General features: G+C 34.7%; 1 pseudogene; it reads left to right on the top strand.

The window, feature by feature from the left end:
- The first annotated feature begins 1,871 nt into the window (after positions 1-1,871).
- On the top strand, positions 1,872-2,005 carry LOC116812404 (U2 spliceosomal RNA; annotated as a pseudogene).
- Positions 2,006-7,340: the final 5,335 nt, after the last annotated feature.

Below are 7,340 nucleotides of genomic sequence, written 5' to 3'. Positions count from 1 at the left end.
TATATCTGTAGTGTAAATTCATCAAACTGGAGTTGCTGGACCAAATAAAATGTGATTTCAGAGAGTTTACAGCTCCATCAACAACATATGAGGGTATTTTCTCATATTTTTATTATATTATAATAAATTAATATATTATCAAACCTCTTAATCTTAACATTTGGAGTATTTAAAGACATGTTCAGTGTTCTGTGAACTGTTGCCCATTTTCTTTTGCCCATTTTTTGAATAGGCTGTTGGTCATTTTTCTTATTGACTGCTAGGGACTTTCCATATGTTAAGAAACTTAGTCTTTGTAATAGGTGTTGCAGATATTCTCCCCCCCACCAAAGTTTTATATTTTAAACATTGATTATAGTAGAGTTTCTTTTTCTATGAAGAGTCTTCAAAGTTTTCGAAGAGTAAATTTTTGTTTATTGATTTTCTGTATTGTTTTTCTGTTGTCAACCCTATTGACTTCTGCTCTTACCTTTATTATTTCCATCCTTATGCTTGCTTTGGATTTATTTTGCTCTTCTTTTTCTTGTTTCTTGAGGTGGGAGCTTAAATTATTGATTGGAGACTATTTCCTCTTGGCTAAAATAAAAAATTACTGCTGTAAATTTCCTGCTTATCACTGCATTAGCTGCATCCCCAAAATTTTGATACATTGTATTTTCATTTCATTTACTTCAATGCATTTATTTACTTCCCTCGAGGCTTTCTTTAGGCTGATGAATTACTTAGAAAGATGTTGTTTAGTTTCCAATCTGTTTTGAAAATTTGCTGTTATTTTTTCTATATTCCATTGTGGTAAGAGAGCATATACTGTATGATTTCAATTTTTAAAAAGTTGTTGATATTTGTTTTATGGTCCAGGAGATGGTCTATCTTGGTGAATGTTCCATGAGTGCTTGAAAAGAATGTGTATTCTGCTGTTGTTAGGTGGAATACTCTATAAATGTCAATTAGATAAAATTGATAGTACCATTCAGATCATCTATATTTTTACTGATTTTCTGCCTGCTTGCTCTATCAATTTCTGGCAGGGGTGTTGAAATCTCCAGATATGATTGTGGACTTGACTATCCTTTCTATTCTATAGTTTTTGCTGCACACATTTTGTATCTCTGTTATTTGGTGTATATAGAAGTAATATTGTTACATTTTTCTTGTGAATTGACTGTTTTATCATTATGTAATGTCCCTCTGTGTCACTGGTAATTTTCTTTGCTCTGAGGCTACATTAACATAGCTTCTCCTGATTTCTTTTGATTAATCTTTGCATGGCTTAATATTTTCTGTCCTTTTGCTTGCAACCTACCTATACTACTACAAGAGAAGTGAGTGTCTTTTAAACAGCATGTAATTGAGGATTTAAAAAACCCGCTAGTACTTTGGGAGGCTGAGGAAGGTGGATAACTCAAGGCTAGGAGTTCAAGACCAGCCTGGCCAACATGGTGAAACCCCGTCTCTAATAAAAATACAAAAAAAAAAATTAGCCAGGTGTGGTGGCATGTACCTGTAATCCCAGCTGCTCAGGAGGATGAGGCAGCAGAATCACTTGAACCCAGGAGGCAGAGGTTGCAGTGAGCTGAGATCAGGCCACCACACTCCAGCCTGAGTGACAGAGTGAGACTCCATCTCAATAAAATAAAATAAAATAAAATAAAAATCCACTAGCAAATCTCTTTTAATTAGTGTATTTATACAATTTATGTTGAATGTAATTATTGCTATGTTAGGGCTTAATTACGCTATTTTACTGTTGGTTTTCTGTTTGTTCTCTCTGTGTTTTGTTTCTCTATTTTCTTTTTCCTGACTTCCTTTGTGTTTATTTAACTTTTTACTCTTTTTTTAGAATTCAATTTTTATTTATCTGTAGTATTTTTATCCCTTCTTGGCCTTTTGGCTAAGATCAAGTGTAGTATCTATAGTGTTTCTATATACAAAGAGTGTATCTCTTTGTATAACTTCCTCACTAGTTGCATTAGTTATTACATTATATATACATAACTTATGTAATTATACTTGTGCCAGTATTTTACCTGTTCAAGTGATGTATAGAAAATTTACCTCTCTTCACATATTTTTATCCTCCTCCATATAATATATAATTGTATTAGATGTTTTCTCCACCACAAACACATTAGAGAGTGTTCAATTATATTTATCCATATATTCTCTCTTTTTGTTCTTTCTTCCTTCCTGATAGTCCAAGATTTAAAAAAATCATTTCTATTCTCTTTAGAGAACTTCTTTAGCCATTCTTTAGGGTAGGTCTGGTAAAAAAAAATCTCTTAGGTTTTCTTCATTTGAGAAGGTATTGATTTCTCTTTCTTTCTTGAAGGATGTTTTTACTGTATATAGATTATTGAGCTGACAGTTCTTTTCTTTCAGCACTTGAAAAATATTGTGCCACTTTCTTGCACCTTCCGTAGTTTCTAATGAGGAACTCCCTTTAGTTCTAATTGGTATTCCCCTATAGATGAGATGTCATTTTTCTCTAGTGGCTTTTTAATTTTTTTCTTTGACTTTAGTTTTCTGAAGTTTAATTATGATGTGCACCTTTGAATTTATCTTGTTTCGGGTTTGCTCAACTTCTTGAATCTGTTGGTTTGTGTCTTCTGCCACATTTGGAAAATTCTTTCAAAATCTTTATTATATATTTTATAATTTACAGAAAGGGATGGGGTCTCGCTATGTTGATCAGGCTCATCTCAAACTCCAGGCCTCAACTGATCCTCCTGCAAAGTCTCCTAATGTGCTGGAATTACAGGTATCAGCCACTACATTGGGCCCAAATTTGGGAAATTCTTGGCCATTATATATTCACTCTTTTTCCTTTTTACCTAAAACTTCAAACTTTTTAGGTTTTCCCCACTCTTCTGAGATTCTAACAACCAGAATGCTAGTTATTTTTTTTTTTTTATTATACTTTAGGGTTTTAGGGTACATGTGCACAATGTGCAGGTTTGTTACATATGTATCCATGTGCCATGTTGATTTCCTGCACCCATTAACTCGTCATTTAGCATTAGGTGTATCTCCTAATGCTGTCCCTCCCCCCTCCCCCCACCCCACAACAGTCCCCGGAGTGTGATGTTCCCCTTCCTGTGTCCATGAGTTCTCATTGTTCAATTCCCACCTATGAGTGAGAACATGCAGTGTTTGGTTTTTTGTCCTTGCGATAGTTTACTGAGAATGATGTTTTCCAGTTTCATCCATGTCCCTACAAAGGACACGAACTCATCATTTTTTATGGCTGCATAGTATTCCATAGTGTATATGTGCCACATTTTCTTAATCCGGTCTATCGTTGTTGGACATTTGGGTTGGTTCCAACTCTTTGCTATTGTGAATAGTGCCGCAATAAACATACGTGTGCATGTGTCTTTATAGCAGCATGATTTATAGTCCTTTGGGTATATACCCAGTAATGGGATGGCTGGGTCAAATGGTATTTCTAGTTCTAGATCCCTGAGGAATCGCCACACTGACTTCCACAATGGTTGAACTAGTTTACAGTCCCACCAACAGTGTAAAAGTGTTCCTATTTCTCCACATCCTCTCCAGCACCTGTTGTTTCCTGACTTTTTAATGATGGCCATTCTAACTGGTGTGAGATGGTATCTCACTGTGGTTTTGATTTGCATTTCTCTGATGGCCAGTGATGATGAGCATTTCTTCATGTGTTTTTTGGCTGCATAAATGTCTTCTTTTGAGAAGTGTCTGTTCATGTCCTCTGCTCACTTTTTGATGGGGTTGTTTGTTTTTTTCTTGTAAATTTGTTTGAGTTCATTGTAGATTCTGGATATTAGCCCTTTGTCAGATGAGTAGACTATACTACAAGGCTACAGTAACCAAAACAGCATGGTACTGGTACCACAACAGAGACATAGATCAATGGAACAGAACAGAGCCCTCAGAAATGATGCCGCATAGCTACAACTATCTGATCTTTGACAAACCTGACAAAAACAAGAAATGGGGAAAGGATTCCCTATTTAATAAATGGTGCTGGGAAAACTGGCTAGCCATATGTAGAAAGCTGCAACTGGATCCCTTCCTTACACCTTACACAAAAATTAATTCAAGATGGATTAAAGACTTATATGTTAGACCTAAAACCATTAAAATCCTACAAGAAAACCTAGGCAATACCATTCAGGACATAGGCGTGGGCAAGGACTTCATGTCTAAAACACCAAAAGCAATGGCAACAAAAGCCAAAATCGACAAATGGGATCTCATTAAACTAAAGAGCTTCTGCACAGCAAAAGAAACTATCATCAGAGTGAACAGGCAACCTACAGAATGGGAGAAAATTTTTTTTTATAGTGCCTTATGTCCCTGGACTCTTTGCATTTTTCCCCTGTTATTCAAAGTGAGTAATTTCTATTGTTCTATATTCAAGTTTAATGATTTCTTCCTCAGTCCTGTCTGTTCTGCTGCTGAGCCCATTAATTCATTTTTTAAAATCAGCTATTGTATTGTTCAGTTCTAATGTTTCCATGAGCTGTTTCTTATATCTTTAATTTTTGCTGAGAATTTCTATTCCTTTGATGAGATTTTCTACTTTTTTATTCGTTTCGTGTGTTTGTAATTTTCTGTTGAAACATTATTATAATGTATGATGATAAGTCCCTATAAGATAATTATATATCTGTCGACATTGGGTTGGTATCTGTTGATTTGATTGTCTTACTTTTTGCAAGTTGAGATTTTTCTAGTTCTTGGTATAATTTTTTGTTGAAATCTGGATATTTCAGTTATGATATTCTCGATTTTATTTAAATTTTACTGCTCCCTATGTGGCCAATATTATCATTATGTCTCATTATTGCCAACAGTGGTGGAAGTCTCTACTTCCCACTGGCCTATGACATCACCCTGACAAGGATGTCAGGGCACCTTGTTTTAGTGCAGGGAAGGTTCAAGTCTAAGTTCTTCATTTGGTTTTTGCTCGCAGGAGTGGGAGTGGGTAAAACATTTTCTGTGGTATGTGGTCAGAGACTGCTTATTGTCTAAAAGTTTTCTTTTTTAGCTAAAGAGAATAGGCTTTTCTTACCACTTCTTTTTTTGGTAGTGGCCTTTGATGATTTTATATTTACAGTGTCTTTGTTACCTGGATTGGAAATAAGAAGCAAAAAGAATACCCAAGGAACTCACCACAATGCCATTCCTTGGTCCTGAGGTCTCTATCCTGTCTGCCTTTTTCTTTTCACCTTTCTGTCTTCTTCTGGTTGTTTCATATATAATCTCCAGGGATTTTATCTGTACTTTGCAGGAGAAATAGGAAACAATACATACATTCCATTTTTCCAGAAGTTCATACATATTTGAATAATTAATTTATCTGTCTTTTCTTTTATGGCTTCTGGGTTTGTATCATACTTAAAAAGTTCTCCACTCTGGAATTGAAGACAAGATACCCCATGTTGGCTTCTAGTACTTTGTTTTCATTTTTAACTCACACCTTTGATCCACTTCAAATTTATTTTGGCGTATGGAGTAAGATTGGGAGCCAACTTTATTTTTTCCATTGGAAAATCCATTTGTCTCCCCCACATTTGTTGATAAAGCCATCTATTATTTTTCCTACTTATTTTAAGTGCCATCTTTTTCATATACCAAATTCTAACACGACTTGGGTCTCTTTTTGGCTCTCTATTTTGTCTCATTGATCTCATAAACCAGTGTCATTGAGATTTGTTTTACCTTTGCCTTATTATACATGAAATGTTGTATTTCATTATTGTTTCATTATTGATTTTTTTTTGTAGAAAGGCCTTGGTTGTGTTCTTCAGGTTTTTTCCAGAGAAATTTTTAAATAAGCTTGATTAATTTTTTTAAAATGTTACCTGTTTTAATAGGATGATATTAATATTATAATTAAATTTTAAGTATATCTTTCCATTTACTTAAATGTAGTTTTATGACACAACCTGATGTTTTAAATATTTTTCATGTGGGCCCTGCACATTTCTCAGTAGCTTTATTCCTAGAGTTCATTTTTTTGGTGTTTGCTGTTACAGTTGCAACTGTAAATGTAATGTCTTTTTTCATGACATCTAAAAGATGTATTTATGTAGCAATGCATGCATTTTTAAATTTTTATCTTTATGTCATCCATCTTACTAATTTCTGCTATCCTTTAAAGAACTAAATATACCAGCCTGGGCAACATAGCAAGACCCTATCTCCACAAAAAATAAAAAAATTAGCCAATTGTAGTGGTATGCGCCTGTGGTCCCAGCTACTTGGGAGGCTGAGGTGGGAGAATCACTTGAGCCTGGGGGGTCAAGGCTGCAATGAGCTGTGATTGCACCACTGCACTCCAGCTTGATTGACGGAGTGAGATCCTGTCTAAAAAAAAGAAAGAACTAAATATATATGTAAGCCTATATCTTACATAAATGAACTATACATTTTGATTAATTTCTTATTTTTTTTCTTTTGTTCTTTAGAGACAAGGTTTCATTCTGTCACCCAGGCTGGAGTGCAGTGGCACTGTCATGTCTCACTGCAGCCTTGAACTCTTAAACTCCAGTGATCCTTTGGCCTCAGCCTCCAAAGTAGCTGCGACTACAGGCACCCAACTAATTTTTAATATTTTTTAAGAGATGGGGTCCTGAGTTTCTGGTATTTCAAGCATTAGCCACTACATTCAGCTTATTTGGATTAATTTTGAATGATATCAAAATCTTAATATTAAAATGATAATCACCTTATGTGCTAGGAAAATATTTATAGTAATCATTTTTTCTAGTTACAGTATATTTATTTCAATGATTTTCTTAGGTCCAAATTACAACATTGTGTGGTGGGGCTTTTTATATAATTTATTTTGAAATATTGCAACCTTATTAAAAATTGAAAAAACAGAATAAAAAATTCACATATTTTTTACTCATATTAGACAACTGCTAGCATTTTAGCATATTTGCTCTCTTTTTCCCCCCTCTCTCCACACACACACACACACACACACACACACACACACAACTCTTTTAAAATGAGTACTACTGCTCTTTAAAAAACAAACAAACAAAACCACTACTTGCTTAAAAAAATTCTTTTAAAAAACCAATTGAATTGAGAGCAAGGTTCAGACATTATGCCCAACCACCCCAAAATATGCCACTGTGTGCTTCCCAAAAGCAAGGACAATATCTTTCATAGTCACAAATAGAAATATCCAAATCAGCAAATAAACACTGATACAGCACTACGACCCAACCCAAAGACTTCATTCAAATTTTTCCAAGTATCCCAACCATGTCTCTTTCTATTCTGTGGTCCAGGATCCAATCCAGAGTCACGTGTTACATTTAGTTTTCATGTATTTTTAGTCTCCT

The sequence above is a fragment of the Hylobates moloch genome, unplaced genomic scaffold (assembly GCF_009828535.3).
Source record: "Hylobates moloch isolate HMO894 unplaced genomic scaffold, HMol_V3 SCAFFOLD_7, whole genome shotgun sequence".
Lineage (NCBI taxonomy): Eukaryota > Metazoa > Chordata > Mammalia > Primates > Hylobatidae > Hylobates > Hylobates moloch.
This window is presented reverse-complemented; position numbering and strand designations above follow the sequence as displayed.